Source organism: Podarcis tiliguerta (genome assembly GCF_965153285.1).
Source record: "Podarcis tiliguerta genome assembly, chromosome: 2".
NCBI lineage: Eukaryota > Metazoa > Chordata > Lepidosauria > Squamata > Lacertidae > Podarcis > Podarcis tiliguerta.
This window is the reverse complement of record NC_139535.1, coordinates 93,974,396-93,997,921: the sequence shown is the minus strand read 5'-3', so window position 1 is coordinate 93,997,921 and position 23,526 is coordinate 93,974,396. Positions and strand designations below refer to the sequence as shown.

General features: G+C 44.6%; 1 long non-coding RNA gene across 1 annotated transcript; it reads right to left on the bottom strand.

Annotated features, from left to right (window-relative positions):
* Nucleotides 1-652: 652 nt before the first annotated feature.
* LOC310671808 lies at nucleotides 653-22,434 on the bottom strand. The gene is made up of 4 exons (XR_014508214.1): nucleotides 22,259-22,434; nucleotides 7,293-7,338; nucleotides 6,147-6,224; nucleotides 653-848 (listed from the first exon to the last, which is right to left on the bottom strand). It is a non-coding gene; the product is annotated as an uncharacterized lncRNA (long non-coding RNA).
* Nucleotides 22,435-23,526: the final 1,092 nt, after the last annotated feature.

Sequence of the window (23,526 nt, the reverse complement as noted above, 5' to 3'; positions counted from 1 at the left end):
CCTGCTCTTGTATTGCTCTGCCCTGGCGGCAGCCTCTAGCAGCGCAGCCTGGGGAAGGCGGGGAATGGGGAAGGAAGGCGGGTGGTGGGTGGGAGCGAGAGGCAGGACTGGGGCAGCGAAGGGGCCGCGGGGAAGGACGGGCGGGAATCGCGGCTGCCGGGTGTTGCTGGCGCAAAGCACACACATTCAGCCACGCATTGCTTGCATCCAGGGCAACAGCCGTCTGCTTCCCAGTCCACGCATGTCGGCGTGTCGTCGTCCCCGCCCGCTTCTAACCCAGCAGGGAGAAGGGCAACTCTGCCCTCACGCGCGATGCCTCACTCAGACACGCGCCCACCCACACGTGGGCGAGGAAGGGACAGGAGAGAGGAGAAGCTGGCTCTGCCCCGACGCCCCCGCGCACTTACTTAATGGAGAAAGCAATGTTTACGGTCAGGTTATGTACTGGGACCACCTCAGAGAGGCACGCCAGCACTTAACTCGCTTTCTTCCCCTACCCCACCCCAACTCTCTTTCTCTCGCATGTGTTCACACATGGCGGCGGCGGCGGCAGCAGCCATTGTTTTCTGCCAGCCCCCGCCGGCTTCCAGGTACACTGCTAAGGACCGATCCGCGGAGAAATTAAAGACAATAAAAGGGACCGGGGGGGGGGGGGGAGACAAGGATTACAGATCACACACTTTCCTCAGCGAATACAAAGGACACGGGGTGGCGCCCACCTTCCGGGCGGCGGTGGCAGGCAGGCAGCCCACGTTCACCATAGTCTCCTCCTGCTTCGAATACCTCTTCACCCAGACAGCATAGGCTTAGGTGAGCTGTAGGCACGCGCTACCTTTTACCACGACCTCCTAGGTAGAAAGAGGGCTTAATTGGTAACCCCTGCGCATAAGGAGGACTTAATTACTACCCCTTGCACATAAAGAGGACGACTTAATTTGAAACAGGGCTCAGCAGGGTTGAGTCCTCCCCTCCCCAAGGTAATAATATTGAACAACAATAGTTCTCTTTACATGTGCAGAGAGTTTCTCCCTCCTGAGTAGCACATATTTTCTACAACACCAGTGGTTAGGGTTAAAAGGCATAATTTAAAAGGCCGAGACCACATAACACCGGTCTTGAAAGGCCTACACTGGCTCCCAGTACGTTTCCAAGTACAGTTCAAAGTGTTGGTGCTGACTTTTAACGCCCTAAATGGCCTCGGTCCAGTATACCTGAAGGAGCATCTCCACCCCCATCATTCAGCCCGGACACTAAGGTCCAACGCCTAGGGCCTTATGGCAGTTCTCTCACTGCGAGAGGCCAAGTTACAGGGAACCAGGCACAGGGCCTTCTCGGTAGTGGCACCCACGCTGTGGAACACCCTCCCATCAGGAAATAAACAACCATCTGACATTTAGAATTAATCTGAAGGCAGCCCTGTTTAGGGAAGTTTTTAATGACTGATGTTTTAATGTATTTATAATCTTTTGTTGAAAGCCTTCCCCCAACCCCTCTTTAGAAATTAAGCTGCACACTCTGCAAGAAGGGGGAGAAACAACTTCGTACTAGCACCTCTCCTTTATGCACACAGGTGCATTTATTAGACCACAGGTGAATGAACATGCCCAATCAGTGATGGGTCATATAGCTCAATAGCACAGCATCTGTTTTGCTTGCAAAAGGTCTCAAGCTCAATCCTTGGCAGTTCCAGGTAGGAATATAGCTCCTTGTCTGAAATCCTGAAGAGTGGTTGCCAATCAATGTATATAACACAGAGCTAAATGACAAATAGACTGACCCAGCATAAGTTAGTTTCCGGTGTTCCTAAATCACAGCTGTAGCCACCAGTAGCACTGCCGTTGCTCTGCTGTGCAAACAAATGCGAATGTATTAATCTTTCACAAGCAAAGCAATATGCTGTGTTACCAACACTATCACCCATACACCTGAACATGAATCCACCACACGTACCATATGTATGTTTCACAAATACAAACACAATACCCAACAGTTCTAACAAGTTATTTGGGTTACAGGTAGGTAGCCGTGTTGGTCTGCCATAGTCGAAACAAAATAAAAAAATTCCTTCCAGTAGCACCTTAGAGACCAACTAAGTTTGTTATTGGTATGAGCTTTCATGTGCATGCACACTTCTTCAGATACGTTATTTGGGGTGTGCTTATTAGACTTATTTCTCCTTTCTCCAAGCTTTCAAATGTTGACAATTCAGGAGGTGGAATCTGCATCTGATCTGGCTGCTTTGCTGTAGCCTCGTTATGGGTTAAAAATCTATGCACCTTAATGCCGGCATCTTCTTTGAGCTGCGGGTTAGATTTTCACATGCAACCTCACTAACACCACCCCCGCTCCTTGGGAAGGCACCGCTGTAAATGTTACTTCCTCTCTTCCTTAATAATTATTTGATAGGCTGTGAAATTGTTGGCATTTAAAGCACTGTCAGAGCTCCTGGTGAAATAAATAAGACAGGCCTGGGTGTAGACTTTGTACAAATACAAATGTACTTCTCTCAACATCACTTGTGATAAATTCACATTTGAAATGCACAGAGGAAGACGCAAATATGGTCAGGACTTCCTTTACAACTAGTCTACAGAGTTCTGCTGAAACTCAGTCTGGTTTACACATTCCTTCCTTTATCAGAAACTGCCCCCACTAATCAAAAATAGCAAAATGCAACTTTGCCACATACAATCTGAGTATGTCCGTAGATCCATGTCACTAGAGCCCTAAGTAACATCAGTGACCAAGAGCACTTTTTACAGTACTCTATTGTCAACACTGGGACGTGGGTGGCGCTGTGGGTTAAACCACTGAGCCTAGGGCTTGCCAATCTGAAGTAAGGCGGTTTGAATCCCTGCGACGGGGTGAGCTCCCGTTGCTCGGTCCCTGCTTCTGCCAACCTAGCAGTTCGAAAGCACGTCAAAGTGCAAGTAGATAAATAGGTACCGCTCCAGTGGGAAGGTAAATGGCGTTTCTGTGTGCTGCTCTGGTTCGCCAGAAGCGGCTTAGTCATGCTGGCCACATGACCCTGAAGCTGTACGCCGGCTCCCTCGGCCAGTAAAGCGAGATGAGCGCCGCAACCCCAGATTCGGTCACGACTGGACCTAATGGTCAGGGGTCCCTTTACCTTTTTATTGTCAACACCACACTGAGGACAGATCCAAACTATACATTTACAGTGGTACCTCAGGTTAAGCACTTAATTCATTCCAGAGGTCCGTACTTAACTTGAAACTGTTCTTAACCTGAAGCACCACTTTAGCTAATGGGGCCTCCTGCTGCCGCCACGTCGCCGGAGCCCGATTTCTGTTCTTATCCTGAAGCAAAGTTCTTAACCTGAAGCACTATTTCTAAGTTAGCGGAGTGTGTAACCTGAAGCGTATGTAACCCGAGGTACCACTGTATATCACATCCAGCACACATTTAAAGCACATTACTTCCCCCAAATAATCCTGAGAACTATAATTTGTCCAGGATGCTGGGAATTACAACTCTGTGAGGGAGTAACAACAGTTCCTAGGATTCTTTGGGGGGAAGTCATGTGCTTTAAACGTGCTTTGAAAGTGTTTTAAATGTACAGTGGGCAGCACCGCACATTCAGTAGTTTGACAAACAGACAGACTGATGCTACCTCTACCAGTGGCAGCTGGTAGATTTTGGCACTGGTGGGCAAATGGCTATTTTCCAATACAATATTGTGAGCATTCTCTGGCAAGCTAGGCATCTCTGATCTAGTTCAATGGAAACTTCCCAGTGGGTCTTACTCAGCATGGATATTTTATATCCTTCTTCAGAATTGGAGGCAGAAGTGGTCTACCTATAATTTCTAAATCACACATGGTTAACAAACCTGAGAGTTAAAAAAAACACCCTTGGGTATGTTAATTATCCTTTTGCTTTTGGAAGAGGTTGTTTAGGCTAAAGGTGGAAACAAACCTTTATTTTATCCATCAGATCCTACCAGACAGGTGCAAAAAAATACCCTAAGAATTAAATAATTATGAGCTCAGGAATTTGTTTTGAGTACCAGAACCGAAATGAGTTCACAGTACATGTGGCAAAAAAATCCACCCCTATTACCCCTTTTCCACTCTCCACCCTCCAGTTTTCCTTATTTCAGTAGTATAGTTGGGGAGCAATCCACTTTTTTGCTGCCATTGTTAAACAACTGGGAGAGAGAAATCCTTGCTGATCTACTTTAAACCGCCCAGATTTAAATCTACCAGTAAATTCCAGTGTACCTTCTGCCACACAGCCCTACCTTACGTAGGTCATTAAGGAACATCATAACCTGTCCTTTTAAAATTGAACACTGATTCTCAGGATGTTAACAAATAAGGACAATGAAAACAGGGCATTTGAACGTTAGAAAGAATGTACATTTGGAAAAATATTTTCCCCCTCTTTTAAACAGACTTCTGAGGGTCCAGACCACTAGCAGCTAAATATGACTATTACAGTGAGACTTTGAGGGGTGATTAGCACATCCTTAAGAACATAAGCATGGCCTAGCTGAATCAGACTGAAGGTCCATCTAGATTAGATTACCATCTGGTCAATATTTTACAGGCCTGCTTGGTTTTCACAGCGTTGAGGTTAGTAAAGCACTCCCAGACAGTTAAGCCCACTCAAATTAGGCTATGGGGTACGGCGCTCATCTGCACTTTCAGGCCGAGGGGGCCAGTGTTTGTCTGCAGACAGCTTTCCGGGCTATGTGGCCAGCAGGACTAAACCGCTTCTGGCACAATTGGACACCATGACAGAGGCCAGAGTGCATGGAAACACAGTTTACCTTCCCGCTGCAGTGGTACCTATTTATCTACTTGTGCTGGTATGTTTTTGAACTGCTAGGTGGGTAGGAGCTGGGACAAAGCAACAGGAGCTCACCTGAACCAGGCAATGAAGAACCAGTAAACTTGAGTCAGCCCTGGTCCAGGTAATGTCTCTTATAGTTGCCCTGCCAGCAATAGCATTGCCATGCTGCTATACAGTAATAATAATAATTCTAAAATAATATTAGCCCTTGGGGGAAGGGCTGTGGCTTAGTGCTTTGCATGCAGTAATTCCCAGATTTAATTCCTGGCATCTCCAGTTGGTGCTGGAAATATTATTTGTCTATACCCATGGAGAGCTACTACCGGTCAGTATAGACAATACTGACAAAGACATAGCTTTCTATGTTTCTAATAGAGTCCTAATGGTGAATTGAGTCTGGACAGTCCTCTCCATCAGCAGAGCATGATTTCAGGTTTTTATGTGAGTGGAGGCATTTTAGTGGGAATGCGGCAGCCAGACTGGTGACTGGGAGTGGCTGCCAAGACCATTTCACCGGTCCTGAAAGAATTACGTACATTGTCTCCCAGTATGTTTCCGAGCACAATTCAAAGTGTTGGTGCTGACCTTTAAAGCCCTAAACGGCCTCTGCCCAGTATACCTGAAGGAGCATCTCCACCCCCATCGTTCAGCCCAGACACTGAGGTCCAGCTCCGAGGGCCTTCTGGCAGTTCTCTCACTGCGAGAAGAGAGGTTACAGGGAACCAGGCAGAGGGCCTTCTCGGTAGTGGCGCCCACCCTGGGGAACACCCTCCCATCAGGTGTCAAGGAAATAAACATCTGACTTTTAGAAGGCATCTGAAGGCAGCTCTGTTTAGGGAAGTTTTTAATGTTTGAAGTTTTATTCTGTTTTTAGTGTTCTGTTGGGAGGCACCCAGAGTGGCTGGGGAAACTCAGCCAGATGGGTGAGGTATAAATAATAAAATCATTATTACAGTGGTACCTCGGGTTACAAACACCTCGGGTTACAAACACTTCGGGTTACAGACTCTGCTAACCCCGAAGTGGTACCTCGGATTAAGAACTTTACCACAGGATGAGAACAGAAATCGCATGCTGGCAGCGTGGTGGCAACGGGAGGCACCATTAGCTAAAGTGGTACCTCAGGTTAAGAACAGTTTCAGGTTAAGAATGGACCTCCGGAACGAATTAAGTTTGTAACCAGAGGTACCACTGTATTATACTATTATTATTCAATTTTATACAATTTTACATATTGGGGAAAACTATAATAAAAATTAAAGAAAACTAAAAGGATTACATTGCAAAAAAGCAGTATATACAACAAACAAACAGTTTTATCTATGCAGTACCTATTTCAGTCTTCCCATTCTTGTGCTTATGTAGCCAAAACTGAGCCACCAATGCACAAGAGGGAAGCACCAGAAAACCTGTGATAACAGATGAAAAATCTGAAGAAGACAAACAGCCTCATATAATAATTCAGTGACACAAAATGTTGAGAGACAGGGCTGGTGGCCATTGATACCCGCATAGGAGGGCCGAATAGATTTAAATGGCCTGGAGCAGAAGGGCAGAGACACATAAGGTGTTTGCAGACTGTCTCTATTTTCAGGCCAGAGGGATTCAGTCATCTCCCGACAAATCCAGGATATGCAATTAAAGATGATTGGAACTTACTGCAAAACAAACCTGCTTCTCCAAAAGACCAGACTCTTTGCAATAAGGAAAGTGATGGGGAAATGCACTGGAAAGTTTAGGGTAACACTTGCTTTGAAGCAGCAGCATCTAATCTCCTCACAAACAAATCAGGATGAATGCTCATTCAAGACGGTTGTCTAGACATCCCCACAGAAAGATGACATCTACCCATAGATATCAATGGGGGGAAAGTAATTTAATGGAATTGGGATTAAACACAAGTATATATACTGCCTAAAAAAAACCAAAGGGGGGGGGGACAAGCCCCCACACTGCCCAATGAGGGCTGATCATGCTTGTTAGGGCGTGAAATACTGGCTGATGGGAAAACCCAAAAAGGAGGTGGGATGGAATGGAATGGCTTAGGAACCCTAAACAGAAACCCTCCACATGGCAACGTTTTGTCGCAGAGCCCCAATTGTACCTTCTATTAAGCATAGCTGTTTCTCATAAATATTTGTATATGGGTTAAAATAGGGATCTGGAGCTAAATGGAACCCACAATTATCCAAACTATGATGAGACAGCTTGGATGAGCAGTTCTCAACCTGTGGGTCCCCAGATGTTGTTGGACTACAACTCCCATCATCCCTGAGCTCTGGCCTTGCTAGCTAGGGGTGATGGGAGTTGTAGTTCAACAACATCTGGGGACCCACAGGTTGAGAAAGGCTGGCTTGGATGTACACAGTGTTGCCTCTGCATGCTAGTGATCAGTTCATTAGTCTGAAACACAGGTGAATGAGTTAAGCGCCAGTCCCAATATAGTAGATCCTTAGAGACAGGAGATTTTTACCTACCCTCTCCGTTGTTTTTCCTGATAGGAGTCTTTGTCCTACTGAATAACTGTTGAAAAGAAGCATGATTATGATCAAATAAACTCTGAGCCAGTTTACAAGCCGGAGTGGGGGGGGGGGAATGCTATTTGTCCCCATTTCTTCACAGAGAATTTGTCGTGAAACATAAACCTAAAAGTCAGGCTAGCTGGCTAGAATTCACTTATTTGTTTATTCATTTTGCCTATATAACAGGAATTATATACCACTTAATCATCAAAAGCCGCTAAGAGATTTGCATAAAACAATATAGAACGTTAATTAAAAAGGACCAATAAAATCAAACATTAAAAAGGAGTTGACCTAAAATTTATCAGAATATAAGTAAAACAAGTAGCTTTAAAAAACAAATATACGTAAAAAAATAGAAATGCATTCAAAAATTACATGTTTGGGTAGGCTTGCCTAAACAAAGATTTCAGCAGCCAACAAAAGCTATACAGTGAAGGTGCTTCCCTAATACTAATTTATTGCATGTTGCCTAGAGAATAAATCTAAATAAATAAATAAATAAATAAATAAATAGCTAGCATGTAATAGAATCCCTTAGGATGCTTCCTTACACAGGACTTGTCAGCCACAAGCCACAAGGAAGCTGCGATTATTATCACGCTTATTTGCAAAACTAGAGTCTGGAAGGATCAGTACCGATAGCACTGTCCAACCGAATGAGGAATGCAGAAAGTCTGCAAGGTGTTTGTTTTCCTTAAGGTACCTTTCATCTCACTACATACAGCAGTGCAGTAATTAAGCTGGATATGCTGTGGTCTGGATGCATCTGTAACTGAAGGGTATTATTACCTCTTGTCATCTTCATCTTGCAATTCTTAAAGCCTGTTAGGTGTTTACTCACAGAAGATGCAGCAGCAGCTTCCTTCAGCCGGGATCATGGGGGGTGCAGAGCCCCCCCCCCCCACAGACATTGCCGGTGTTTCTTGACTAAGCTTCCCTAATGCTATTATACTGCTTATACAAGAAGATGGCTCATGAGAGCTCATACTCATGGTTATCAAAGCTGATTCATATGGTATGAATTGGCTGTTAAATAGTATTGGCACCAAGAGTCATAGACCCAGAGCTAACCTCTTAGTTACTTCCTGTGTGAGACTTTTCTTTTGAGTGAAAACAACAATTCTCCAGAACAATTTAGCATTCATTGGATTCTCACTGCCAAATGCAATTCACTTTTCTCCAATAAAAGTATGCCCCCGGTTGTATAGGGACTCTGCTCACATACATCATATTCTTGTGAATGGTTCAGTATATGTCCAGATCAATCACAGACCAATCGGAATTCAGAAGTCTTCATAAATCAAGACTTGGGGGGGGGGGTGCTGACTTGAAGCTTCTGGGCTTAGAATATTAAAGGTAAAGGACCTCTGACAGTTAAGGCCAGTCGTGAATGACTCTGGGGCTGTGGTGCTCATCTTGTTTTACTGGCCGAGGGAGCCAACGTTTGTCCGCAGACAGTTTTTCCAGGTCATGTGGCCAGCATGACTAAGCCGCTTCTGGCGAAACCAGAGCAGGGCACTGAAACACTATTTACCTTCCCACTGGAGTGGTACCTATTTATCTACTTGCACTTTGACGTGCTTTCGAATATAGTGACTGATATTAGCAATGTTCATTTGTGGATTAGGGATTCTTAGTGTAGGCAATTGGGGATGTCTAAGTCTATTAGAAAAAAAGACAGAAGGATAAGACAGAGGCCTGAGATTATGTTAGCGTTTATAATCTAATGGCTTTGATTAAAATAAATCCTACTAGGTTGCTTTAATTAGTTGAGACTTAGTTTGAAGAAGGTATGTGGTATGTCCTCCACCTTAAGAGAACATCCCTGGACCCTGAACTGATAAACAAATATTGTCCAGTGGTTATATTCCCTTTTAGGGTAAGATGCTTGAGAGATGGTGGTTCATCTTCAGGCATGTTTGGAGGAAACTGATTATCAGGGTTAATACACCATTGGTTGATGACATCTGTTGGGAGAAAGGAGGAATGAGCATGACCCTGCTCATTCTCCTTGACCTCCCAGCTGTTTTCAATACCATTAAACACCATATCCTTCTGGAGCTGTTCAGGTAGGTGGGATCGGGGGGGGGGGGGGGGCACTGTACTTCAGTGGTTCTGTTCCTACCTCCAGGGGCATTTCCAGAAAGCAGTTATGGGTGGAGGGGTAATTGTTTTGTCCTGTGGTATCCAACATGGTTCCAGTTTGTCCCCTACCCTAGCTAATTTCACATCTATGTGAAACCACTTGGGAACATCATCAGGATATTTTAAGATGAGTGCTACCAATATGTGTATGACATCAACCTCTCTCTATCTGTTCCATCTGAATCAGGAGAGGCAGTTGTGATGCTAGATCAGAGCTTGGAAGTGGTAAATAGCTGGATGTGAGCCAAAAAATGGAAACTGAATTCTGAAAAGGCCAAGGTGTTCTATGTCCCAAGTTATTGAGTCTGGGAGATGGCCTGCTCTGGGCAGAATTGCATTTGCCTGGAAGGAACAGGTTCATAGCTTGGGGATGCTGCTCAGTCAGACATTGTCACTGGAGGCTCAGATAGCCTTGGTGGCTAGGAGTGCCTACTTTCAGCTACAGCTATGGCTGTTCTTGGACAGAGATGAATCGCTCACTCTACTCCACACTCCAGTAACCTCTAGATTGGACTACTGCAATATGCTCTGAGTGGGGCTGCCCTTGAAGACAGTTTGGAAACTTCAGCTGGTCCACAATGCAGCAGCCAGATTACTAGCTGGGGTCCCATTTATAACACCCCCCCCCCCATTTTAAAACATCTACATTGGCAGCTAGTACATTTTCAAGCCTAATTCAAGATGCTCACATTAGTGCTGAAAGCCCTAAATGACTTCAACCTCAAATATCTGAAAAACCTGTGAAGAAATCCTGCTTATTTTAATTATGTTTTAATGGTTATTGTGTAAGGTTGTACACTGTAATATATTTAATGTGGGAGGATTTCTGTGTGGCCTGGTGAGGGTTACTTTAATGGCCACGGGCCTTAACTGACAGCTTTGAGGAAAGGTTGGTAAGCAAAAGGAGGCAAGAAGCTAGGTGTATTTTGATTGGTGGGTGCAGGCTCATAATTTTATGCTTGACAGTATAATTGGCTGGATCTGGAGTGGGGGGGGGGCAGAAGTGTATATGACCAGGTGCTGATGAGCAGAGGAGAGTGGGGGTTAGGTTGGGTTAGCTGGTTGAGAAAGTTGGAGTTGTTGGTGCTTGGTGTTCATGGAGTCATGCAGAAGAAGACAGCAGAGGAAGAGGAGGAGGAGGAGACAACAAAAACAACAACAACAATTGAACAGCACTGAGGAGAGAAATTGGAAGCAGCTTTGAATATTGGTCTTTGGTGACTGGTAGGAGTACCAGAGAGAAGATTTCCAGGGCAGTACATCAAGACAAACCTGTGTTTCAATAGTGAATCATTCCATTACTTTATCTGTTTTTATAATTGTGTTTTCTATTGCTGTAACCTGCCCTGGGACCTTATGGTGGGGGGGGGGAGGAAATCTATATTTATTTATCTATAATGAGATTTCTTACCTGCCCTTCACCACAACATCAGGGTGAAGATCTTAAAAAGATAGCTAGAAGTGTGCCATAGGAATTGGTAGAACTAAAGAAACTATAACTTAATTTTTTTTAGTAAGTTATGATTTTGGAAGAGAAACCATGGAGGACACCTTAACTTAATCTGCATGAGCTGCTGGAGGAACAGTGCCAGTCAGAGTAAGCCAGCAATGGGGAAGCTGTGACGCCCTCAGATGTTGTTGCTGTCATGGCTCTTACCCAACACACACAGACAGAGGCTCTGATGGATCTTTACTCAGGCATTTAACGATACAGGCTCAACAGCAGGCACAGTGCTCAGGAGTCACAGCAAAGATGTCCCAACAAGTTTTTCCACCCCTCCTGCCAAGCTTTCAAATATGAGGAATGGAAAGCTCACTTGTGAGACACTCTTGCCTGGTGGGGAAAATTGGGATTGCAAGCATGGGCTCTGTCAGGGCAAAGTGGGTGTGTTCCCATCTATGAAGGTGGTGCCTGGTTTTAAGAAACAAGACTGCACTCTCCTGCTCAGGCTCTTGCTCCTTTACAACTGCATCGTGTTTAGTCTCCTCCCTCAGTCAATCAAACCCCTCTCCAGCTCCACTGAGGCTTTCTGCTCCACAGGAAACTTGTGGGGGGGAGAGTTAGTACCTCTGCTTCCCCTTCAAAAGCAACTGAAGGAGTGGTGGAAAGGGGCAATCTCCCCTCTTCTGTTTTCCCCTCGTCCTCTGTCAGAGGCCATCCATCCAAGCCCAGTCCTGAGAGTGTTGTAGGACTAATGAGATCTGGATCGCAACTCCCATTGTTCCTCAGTGTGGTCCATACAAGCAGAGACTGGTGGAAGAGAAGAAGTCTAACAAATCTGCCGGGCCACAAGAGTAGGAATACTGGGCTTGATGGACAAATAGTCCAAGCTGGTATAAAGCATCTTCCTCAGTGGTAAGAGACATGGGTTCAAGAGATGACAACTAGAAAACCTTGGCCTGCTTTTGCTTTACAAGCAAGCAGAGAAAGCCAGGAGTAAGGGAAGGGAAAGATGAGCTGAAAGGTTACAATATATTATTAGGCCAGTGAAAACTACTAATACTATTCAGCATAAACTGATAGCAAAAAATGTTACCTTATGACAAGGGAGGGACATACCGGTATTTAACTCCACTTGGGGACATGAACTCATATTTACCCAGGAATTCTAGGAAATCTGACTTTTGTGTGTGTGTTTCTGGAAAGAAAGGGAAAAAATGTGAAAATTATTGATTTCTATCTGACTATAGCCCCGAGTCTTTGGTTCATGTGAATCAAAAATACCTTCTTTCACAGGGTTGACCCTACATTGGGAGGAGTGGGGAAGCCATGGCAGGCAGCTGGTTTTGGTTGTTATGAAAGGACAGCAATTAAAAAATAATTCTTATTACTGTTAGGAAGTAGGGGAGTCACCTGCGGGATTTTCTGCCAAAATAACTGGGCTGACCCTGAGCACTATACTTCTTGACTTGGGGGGAAACAGATTCCATTTGTTGCTGCGCCTCAGACAGCACAATGTCTTAATCTAGCATGAGGGTCTGTCAGATGACTTGACTTAAAATGTTAGCAGTAGTTTGCATTGGAAAAGATGCACAAGGTTCTAAAGTGTGGTCCCCAAATCTTTGGCAAAAAAGGACAAAAATGCTATGTTTGCTGTTTTCAGAAATAACCCATGGAGGGAGAGGCAGATAATTATTTTTAACTGAATATTCTCATGGAGGGAGGGGACGTGTTGAGAGTATGCCACTCTCTGTTTGATGACTTTAAGTTCCAGATTTAATTAATATCCCTTGAGAAAGCCAAGACAAAGATTTCGGATCAGAGGGAAGCTGTGCATGAATCTCTGTCATATTATATTTAGGGGTGTTATGTAAGATATTCTTCACTACGTCATGGGTGTGCATGGCCAGGGGAGGGTGTTAGTGGCGGATGCTTGCATTTAATTTCAGAGTGACAGCCTACCAATTCAAACAAGCTGTTCCTCTGGCAAGAGAGATAAAAGGATTTGCAATAATTTCCCATAATAAAGCTGGTCCTTTGGGATGCTTCTCATAGTAGAATCTCTAGCATCAGGAGCGCTACCTTCTAAACACTTTCTTATCTCGCCACCAATACGGAAAGTGTTTTTCTTACTATTTCCTGATGGTGCTTTACAATATCTTTCCTGTCTAAAACTTAAAAGGCGGGGAATTCCATCCTTAGATTTCAGGTTAACAGGCTACCTCTGTTCTTTTAATTCTCACTGATATTATTTTATCCCCTGTTGTTAACCCCCAAGATTGAGAACAGCAGGAATCACATTGGCCGTAATGTGTCTGGGAAGATCTCAGCTAGTCTCTTGCTTCATAAAGCTTTGTTCTGCCTAAAGCGCCTTGGCTGATCCAGAAATAGGATCTATTGTGCAAGCTGGCTGAGTGCTTTTGGGGTGTGGCATTGCACTCATGGTAAATACATCTTTGCCTCATGCCACAACATTTTCTTTTGTTTCCCCTGATTGTCCTTTTCTTCCTCTTCAAATTATTCTACAAACGCCAGGCTGCTTATGCACCATAAATAGGGTCACTGCAATGTAGCTTCATTGCCGCACTCCATTTTCTTCGACTTCCTTCAATCACTTTAAAATTGCTTATTTGCAAACAAGGTTTCGAAAGAGTCACTGAAAAGGTGTAACCTCGGTTTCCAGGAGATAAGCAAGTAAACAAAGGATGAGGAGGCTTCAGGAACCAATGTGTGTATATGCTTGGTGGTGGTGGGTAAATAAATAAAATGTATCCAAAATGGGAGTGAAGGCAGCAAATCAACAATTTTATTGGATGGGGAGGCTCTCACTGGTCCAAAGGAAATGTCCAGAACCAGAAGGCTTTCCTTAAAGTCCTACACTAGCTTCCTGCCCATTCCCATCTCGAGCATTTCCTCACCCTTTCCTTCCCTACCTTCAATACTGATGCTAATATATTCTGATGCATCCCTGCCCAAAGCTCTTCTACACCCTAATACATCTCTGCCCTTTCTCCCTTATGTCTGGGGGTACCTCATCTCTCTTACTTCTTTGTTCCTTCTAATCCCTAATCAAAACCCACCTCTTTTGCAAACCCCTACTTCCTATGACCTACTGCAGGGGCTGGAGAACCTGTGGCTCGCCACATGTTGCTGAACTGCAACTCCCATCATCAGGGACTAAGAGGAGTTCAACAGCAACTGGAGGGGGTCACCTTGGCTACCCCTGCCCTGCTGTAACTGACCCTCTAAGTACACATAACTGAAATTATTTTTCTCTTTGCCCTGGCCTTCATTGCTATCTCTCCTGTGCTGAATTTTAGAGTGTAAGTAAGGCAATCGGTGGATTAGATAGAGGAACTGACTTGGGATTTAGGACATTTGGGGATCAATTATACGTTCATCCAAAATGATGGTAACTCCTTTAATGAAGACGGTCTTTGTTTTGGCCACCTGTGATCTCTTGCAACCCAGTACTGAAATAATAGCCTTGTAGTACCCATACACTATCAAACATTTGTGCTCTCCCCTCTTGCCCTGTTAGGATCTCAGAGTGCCTCTAGGAGTGCTCTTATGGGAGCATCTGTTACCAAGACAAATACAGACAGAGATAACAGAGCCATTCTCTGTTATTATACTTTGTGCTTCCACACCAGAGGCACCATGCTTCCCTGGCAGCAAAAGGTTCTGAGTTATGTCCCTGGCATCTCCAAATAAAGAAACACAAGGTGCAGGGTTAGGACCAAGATTTTAGAGAGGTGCTGCAAATTAGAGACAAAACTGGCAGTGACCAATGGGCCGATTCAATATAATGCAATGTCACGTGTTCATATCAACTGGATTGTTAAAAAGTGTTTTGATTTGAGATGGGATGAGCTATATTGCAAAGAACTCCTGAACAGCAGGAGATTATGGATTGTTACAAAATGCAACTTATCTTTAATTGAAGGAGCTGTTCAAAACCAACTATAAGGTTAACTAATACATTTGCTGGTGTAGGACCCGAAAATATACTAATATTATCAAGATGAGCAGGTGACAGCAAAGGTTGCAATATTTTTAGCTGGGGCAATTAGAATAAGATCCACTATTTGACTACTGATTCAAAACCCTAAAATGTATTTTATATAATTGACTTTTTATTTCTATTCTTTGTATATCATATTGTTGTTTTATTGCTATGACTGATGGCTGAAGCAAATAAAGATTCATTCAACCAATCAATATTTAATAGATATCAATCTTTTCTTGCCTGTACATCCCTTGCAATATACCGTATTTTTTGCTCTATAAGACTCACTTTTTCCCTTCTAAAAAGTAAGGAGAAATGTGTGTGTGTCTTATGGAGCGAATGCAGGCTGCACAGCTATTCCAGAAGCCAGAACAGCAAGAGGGATTGCTGCTTTCACTGCGCAGTGATCCCTTTTGCTGTTCTGGCTTCTGAGATTCAGAATATTTTTTTTCTTGTTTTCCTCCTCCAAAAACTAGGTGCTTCTTGTGGTCTGGTGCATCTTTTAGAGCGAAAAATACGGTAGTTCATATAACAAATACTTAAGAGTTAGTTTGAAAAGTTCCTTCGTCGCCCTGCAATTTAAGGTAGTAATAGCATAAAAGTAGACTATTAAGATACTGCATTCATTGTACACTGAATGCAAAACAAAACAAAACATTGACCAGTATAAGAATTACCGTATTTTTTGCTCTATAAGACTCACTTTTTCCCTCCTAAAAAGTAAGGGGAAATGTGTGTGCGTCTTATGGAGCGAATGCAGGCTGTGCAGCTATACCAGAAGCCAGAACAGCAAGAGGGATTGCTGCTTTCACTGCGCAGCAATCTCTCTTGCTGTTCTGGCTTCTGAGATTCAGAATATTTTTTTTCTTGTTTTCCTCCTCCAAAAACTAGGTGCGTCTTGTGGTCTGGTGCGTCTTATAGAGCGAAAAATACGGTAGCTACCATAAACAGAAATGTTTAATGTAATAATAATAAAAATAAAGTAAATAATAATTTTGGGCCCTTTTCATGACACTCATAATCAGCTGCCCGAGGCCCTGCACATCTTGTAGCTATTTTTTATATATAAACAACCTAACTCATAGAATCATAGAATCATAGAGTTGGAAGAGACTACAAGGGCCATCGAGTCCAACCAGCTATGCTATTGTTGAGACAGATATAAAGCTGTAGGGAAAACAAAATATACACTCCACCACGTGGTGGAAACAGCGAGTGCAAAGAAAATGTAGTATCCAAACCAGCATGCCACACTCATCATTTGCACGTTGGGTGGAATTGCAATCTATGTTTCACTGCAACTGTTGGAGCAAGTTAACGCACAGAAAGGTCCCTGGGCAAATTGTGCCTCCTCACCAGCTAACTCCTTGTCACTCAGAAAGAGAACAGTGCTGATTTGACCTGACCACATGTAGCCTCTGTGTAGCACAGATCTTGGTCAGGGAAAGGAAAAGCTTTATTGTTTATGAAGGAGAGAAGAAGGGAGGGCTGGACTGGGTGCCTGTAAAATGTTTCAGCCAGGGGACTGCTAAACTTCACCGGCTGAAATCACTCTTTCTGAAATCCACTGAGGGGAAGTTTAAAGCTATCCTAGACTTGGCATAGCAATCCCTATTGGCTTGGAGCTGCGGAGCCCAGAAATCTGCCCTTCCTGCAATGCATGCCAGCTGCTCTAGCAGCATCTCTGCTACCGCCTGTTGGAGTTCCCGATTGCAATGTGCCCCGAGAGTGCTGAAGAGCCCCATGCTTTGGACTTTGGTAGAAGCTGGGGCATTTTAGGCTAAAATACACTTGTGTACTGTTATCCATATTGTGAAACGCTTGTTGATTAATATTTATCAGCTGAGTAACTATCATACGTTAGGAGTGGGTGTGCCGTATTTTTCCGAGTATAAGACTAGGTGTTTTTTTTACTGAAAAATAATGTTTAAAATAGGGGGTCGTCTTATACAAGGATCGTGCCTAGGGGGGACATTATTGGTGTCTGCTCAGCAACTCTGGGCAATCTCGCCCCACTTTTCTTAATTTTTAGCCCTCAAAAATAGGGGGTGTCTTATACATGGGGGTGTGTTATACCCGGAAAAGTACAGTATATTGTGGGGAGGCTGATACTGAGACATCCAAATAGGAGTCCAAGGGTGGGTTTTTTTTGGGGGGGGGGGGTGGAGGCTTGAGCCATAACTTAATATAAGAATATCCATAGCTGTCAACATTTCCCGTTTTTTAAGGGAAATTCCTTTATTCAAAATAGGATTCCTCACAAGAAAAGGGAAAAGCTGACAGCTATGAGAATATTCCTTTGACACTGAACCCAGTCCTGGGTTCTGACACAAGGCTGACACAGGTATAGCGTGGAAACAGACCTTGGTTACCTGTTAGAGAGAGAGAGAGAGAGAGAGAGAGAGAGAGAGAGAGAGAGAGAGAAATGTTTTATTTAGAGATGATCTATCAAGTTATGCAAGCAGCATCAAAACGGCGGTGGTTAAAAACAACTCCTAGGGAGAAGCTACACGCTGTACTTCCTGGAGAATTCCTGCCACAGGTTTCAACTTCCCCTCCTCCTCTCCACAAATCCCTAGGGTATTTTCTATTGGGAGAAAAAGAAATTATAATGCATTGGCTCACAGCACAGTAGCATCCGCCCCCAGCTGCCACTGGGGTGGAGTGGAGTTACTGTAGCAACACACCACATTATATAATCCACCCAATTTAACTGCAGGTGTGTGTGTGTGTGTGTGTGTGTGTGTGTGTGTGTGTGTGAGAGAGAGAGAGAGAGAGAGAGAGAGAGAGGTCTGTGTTGCATGTGTGCACTTCTTTAACAGTTTAATTAGTCTCGTTCCTCTGCAATTTATGACACTGGTGTCATGCTTTATCTCTCATGCATTTGCTCATTATTGCACATAAGCCATTTTGTGAGCTATTTAAGATTCAAAAAGAGAAATAGGGCTGGATTTCTTGAAAAAAATTAGGGTGCCATACAAATCTCTCTCACCTTTCCATAAAAATTTTGATTCAACCCATTTCTAAAGGTTTTCAGTGACGGAGACATTGCACTAAGGATGCAGCACTGTGGCTGATGACTTTGGCAGACTGGTTTAATGGACATTCATGCTGATTTGTTTGCAGGGAGATTAGTTGAAGTTGGTTATTTAGAAGTATCCACTCCCATTTGTTCATGGAAAGGCTAGACTTTGTGTCAAAACAAGTGTTAAAACCACATGTAGCTGGATGGTTTCGTGGGAGCCGATTGAAACTAAATCCTTCGAAGACAGAGGTCCTATGGCTAGGTCGGGATGGCATGGGGATGAGGGACCAACTCCCTTCTCTTGCGGGGGCCCAATTAGTGCCATTGCCTTCCGTTAAGAGTTTGGGTGTAATCCTTGACGCCTCCCTTTCCATGGATGCGCAAGTTACAGCAACAGCCAAGGCGTCATTTTTCCACCTTCGCCGCATCAAGCAGTTGGTCCCTTACCTTTCCCGCCCCGACCTGGCCACAGTGATCCATACGACGGTCATCTCCAGGCTTGACTACTGTAATTCGCTCTACGCGGGGCTGCCCTTGAAGCTGTCCCAGAAACTCCAGCGGGTACAGAATGCTGCAGCGAGGCTCCTCACGGCGTCTCTGCCATGGGAGCATATTCACCCAGTGCTTTTCAAGCTGCATTGGCTCCCGGTGGAGTACAGGGTCAGATTTAAGGTGCTGCTTTTGACCTTTAAAGCCCTTCGCGGCCTAGGACCCTCGTACCTACGGGACCGCCTCTCTTGGTATGCCCCACGGAGAGTCTCAAGGTCCATAAATAACAACACCCTAGTGGTCCCAGGCCCTAAGGAAGTTAGATTGGCTTCAACCAGAGCCAGGGCCTTTTCAGCTCTGGCTCCAGTCTGGTGGAACGCTCTGCCTCGTGAGACCAGGGCCCTGCAGGATCTGATTTCTTTCCGCAGGGCCTGTAAGACAGAGTTGTTCCGCCTGGCCTTTGGCTTGGAGCCAATTTGATTCCCTCCCTCCCTCTCTTTCTTTTTTCTTTTCCTTCTCCTCCTACAATGAGGCTACATTTTAATATTTTAATGTTCCATTATTTTAATGTTGTATTTTACTTTTGTTTTTAAGTTGTAATCATTCATCTTGTTTTTATTATTGCTTGTAAGCCGCTCTGAGCCCGGCTTTGGCTGGGGAGGGCGGGGTATAAATAAAAAATTATTATTATTATTATTATTATTATTTTGATTGCTTCCCCACCCCCACCCCAATCACTTTCCTTGCCTGAAAAGAAATAGGGTTTGCTGTGCAAAAGCTCCAAATCAGCTTTAAATGCACGCTCTGAATTGTGCCAGGATGTGACTGAACCCCACCCAAAAATGTCAAAAGCCTGGAAAGAAGTCTGAAAGGTGAAAGAGCAACTACAGCGATGAATGCTTTGAAAACACAATTTTGCCCTGTTGCTTACTCATCATCATGACTCTCAATTGTATTGTAGTTCATCTTTCACTTCCTTCATCTTAAACTTATCATCTCCTACTCTCCTTGGTGGGAACACAAACCCCAACTATTACAGCCTTTTGTGAAGGATGGAGTTGAGACAAAGCACACCATTTGCTCTCAAGTATCTTACACATTAAACTACAGAGCCTAAAACTTGCTGATCAGAAGGTCGGCGGTTCGAATCCCCACAATGGGGTGAGCTCCCGTTGCTCGGTCCCTGCTCCTGCCAACCTAGCAGTTTGAAAGCACATCAAAGTGCAAGTAGATAAATAGGTACCGCTCCAGCAGGAAGGTAAAGGGTGTTTCTGTGCGCTTCTCTGGTTCACCAGAAGCGGCTTAGTCATGCTGGCCACATGACCCGGCTCTCTCGGCCAGTAAAGTGAGATGAGCGCCGCAACCCCAGAGTCGGCCACGACTGGACCTAATGGTCAGGGGTCCCTTTATCTTTAAGTATCTTATGCATTACTTTAGTTCCCCTTAAACCTTTCTCACAACCTACCACTGTGCTTCAGGGCCTTACTGCCTTCACCACCAAATAATCCATGAGGTGCTAAAACCATCTATATTTAGGAAGGGAGGTGCAAACAGACCATGGTGACACATTTGAAAGAAGTGACTATGGGGAAAAGACTTACTAAGTCAACAGGATGTCAACAGCCCCACCCACAAACTAGTTCAGCTGGAATACGTGGATTTGAGCCTATTTTGGAAGAGCATAAGAGTCCAGTCCTTAGCCACATCCCTCAAGTGTGTAATGGCCCCTGCATTCAAGTACCCAAATTACCCTGCATGAGCAAAACCTTTAGGCCCCTCCATTTAATATTACAAGCTATGGGGCTAATTCTTTTGTTTGCAAGAACCACTTCCTGCTGGTGCTTCACAAAGAGATCCTTTGCCATCTCTTGCTGCAGTGCCAGGAGCTTATCCTTGCCCCCTAGTCAAGGGCGACAGAAACACAGGTAGTTTCTGCTGGCCTGTACACCAGGAAATGCTTCCATAGGGTGCAGGAGCACCGTGCAAGAGTCTTTTGAGAAGATGGAGAGGACAAGATCACTTAGCTATGGATCCTGGGGTAGCTCAGTTGGTAGAGCACAAGACTCCTAATCTCGGGGTTGTGGGTTCAAGCCCCACATTGGGCAAAGGGTTCCTGCATTGCAGGGGGTTGGACTAGATGCCCCTAGTGGTCCCTTCCAACTCTACAAATCTATGATAAGGGGCAAGGCAGCGTCAACCAGTGGCGTAGCATGGGTTGTCAGCACCCGGGGCAAGGCAAGTAATTTGCGCCCCCCGCTACACTGTCCCTCCCCCAGATAGTCCCTCGCTCTCTCTCCGCACCGCACGCCTGGCACCCTCCCCTCCACAGTGGGTGGCGACCCGGTGGCTCGGATCGGATTCACACAGCCAGCACTGCAGTGAGAGAGAGTGAGTGAGCCAGGTAGGGGCAGAGAGCTGCGAGCGCCCCCCCCAAATGTTGCGCCCGGTGCGGCTGGCCCCCCCTGCACCCCCCACGCTACGCCACTGGCGTCAACTCCCACTCGTTCAGCAGGTGGTTGTGGCTCAGAGTACATTCCAATGAGCCTTTAGATGAGGCCAGTAACAAAAAAAGGACAACGTCACGGGAACCCAAGTAACAATAGCACAGAAGCGAAGATTGAAACATTAGGATGAAAACATATACAAGTATATGTGAATAGAATACAAAATGCAAGTCATGGAAGCTGTGGTCGCTGTATAAACAACAACATAAACACTGTATGAACCATCAGTCTGGGCTGCTCAACCCAACCTGTAGTGCTACCTGAACCTGACTCAGAGGAGGCCCAGATCCCTCCAGGTAAGCCTGATTTGGCTCAGGCCTCGGCTGAATATGGTGCAAAGCCCTCTGTGATATATTCCGCGTGAGGAATATTAACTGTGTGCCGGACCGCCAAGCTGTGCTGCTTATGCTATGGTGTTATATATACATTTAAAAAACTACCCTAGGCCAGATGTACACCCAAACCATCTATTCTGTGTCTCTGCAGCTCTATAGCTACTATTGCCATTTTAGAAGACTTTTATGCTGCTATTGATAAACTCTCATAGGCATTTACAACTCTGAACAATAAAAACAGCACCCAATAAAGCAGACAAATCAAGTCAATAATTTCTCAATACACAGTGGCAGAGTCAGCACAACAAACTGCAAAGCGTCCCTAACACGACGAGCCTGATCCTTACAGAGGAGTGTAACCCCATGTGGAACAGGCAGAACTCCACTACCATTAATCCTGTCTTTTCTGGATTGCAGTGGTGGTAGGTGGTACAATGATTTCTGATGTGTGTAAATAATCAGAAGCAAAAACATCTCGAAAGGGCTTTGCCATTCTTTGCTTCCACCTCCACTGCAACGCCACGTGGCGCAGCTAAACTTAGGCTCACACCCAATAACTTTTTGGTGGATCAGATACTGGTGTTCATTGCTGCAGCAGTTCCTACTGATGCTGGTATGTGCTACTGCAGATCAGAACGTCACCCAGTCCAATAAGAAATGAAGTCCTATACACGGGTTGCATTCACACAGAGCTAAGTGGAATTGAGGCTTCATTGATTAATAGATTGTGTGAAACTGACAATGTTTGGGACTTAGAGTTGTAGTTGTTGGGGTGTGCATTTCCATATACATTTTGAGTTTTGATCATATAAACACAAATACTGTTAGAAAACCCAAAGTGCTTTTTCCAACATTCCTTCCTCAGAAACAGGAGGATACTCTGGGGAGAAACACAAAGCACCGCATAATAACTCTGCTCCCTCCCCATGCCCGCAAAGTATTGCTGCAGGAAGCAGAAATGGTACGGTACCTGCAAGTGTCAGCTGTTTAATGAGATTAACGAGACGACATTAACATCGCGTATCCCTCATGCAGGTGGCTTCCCTACAGAATCCAAAGGCACTGACTGCGCACACAACCTGGATATCTATGGGATTATCAACAGAAGAGAGAGAAAGGTGCTTGCTTTCAAATAAGATTGTCATGGTTTTCAGATCATGGTTTTCTAATGTTGCTCTTTGGGGATCATCCAGATATGCTGGAGTAGGAAACCATTTAATATCTCCTTAACATCCCCTTCCTTAATTCACTTTCCCTGCAAGTGTGTGTGTGTGTGTGTGTGTGTGTGAGAGAGAGAGAGAGAGAGAGGTTCAGAGTCCACTCTCCCCGCCATTATTATCATTTTCATCTGTTCTGTTGTCTGATTTTCTCTGACTCTATAGTAAATATTTATTTCCCATTCCCAGAAGAATAGGCCTGTTTGTTGTCTTGCCTTTGAAGAGTTGTTTCCAAATTAACTTTGATCTTTCTTACCATTTCTTACATTTGACAATGTAAAATAATAATAATTAGGAACAGGTATTGTGTAAATAATTGTTTTCCCAGCTTACCCTGCCAGCTGTAACTTGAAGATAACTTAGCATGTACAAATACATGCTAGCTTGTTTCTCGGTCAGAATGCAATGAAGACAGCAGGCAATTCTGGAGAAATTAAATTGGCATAAGCATAAGTTTGTGCATGAAATACCTTTGGTGTGATGTCAGCAGTTCCCATCAAGGAGACCTTGTGGGCAGAGATAGAATTGAAAAGCAGTCACATAGCGTAAAGGTACATTATGCAGCACACCTTGGTTGTTTACCCCCCTTGCAAATAATTGCAATGCCAACAGTGGCACCCTGTGCATACAAACTACCAATAGATAGGTTGCCTTGAGATCTAACCAGAGATTGAAATGGGGCAGAGGCTCTGTTTAGGTTAATAGGTGGGCAATCAGCTAATAGGGCAGCTACGCCTGGAGCTGTTTGCTAAAGCTAATCTGATCATGTTCATAGGACTGACCCAACCATTAGGCAAAGTGAAGCAGATGCTAGGTGTGAATGGAATGGTGGCAAGGCACTGAAGGAAGAGCATTTTGTGTGACCCTCAGCCTACCTAAACCAGCCTTTTTTCTTCATGCACAGTGGAAGACATCAACAGTGCTGAATGAAATAAGATTTCACTGCCAGTGCAGCTGGTTTCTCTACATGGAACGGGGAGGGGAGGGAAATACCTTGTACTGGCGTGTGTGTATGTTTGGG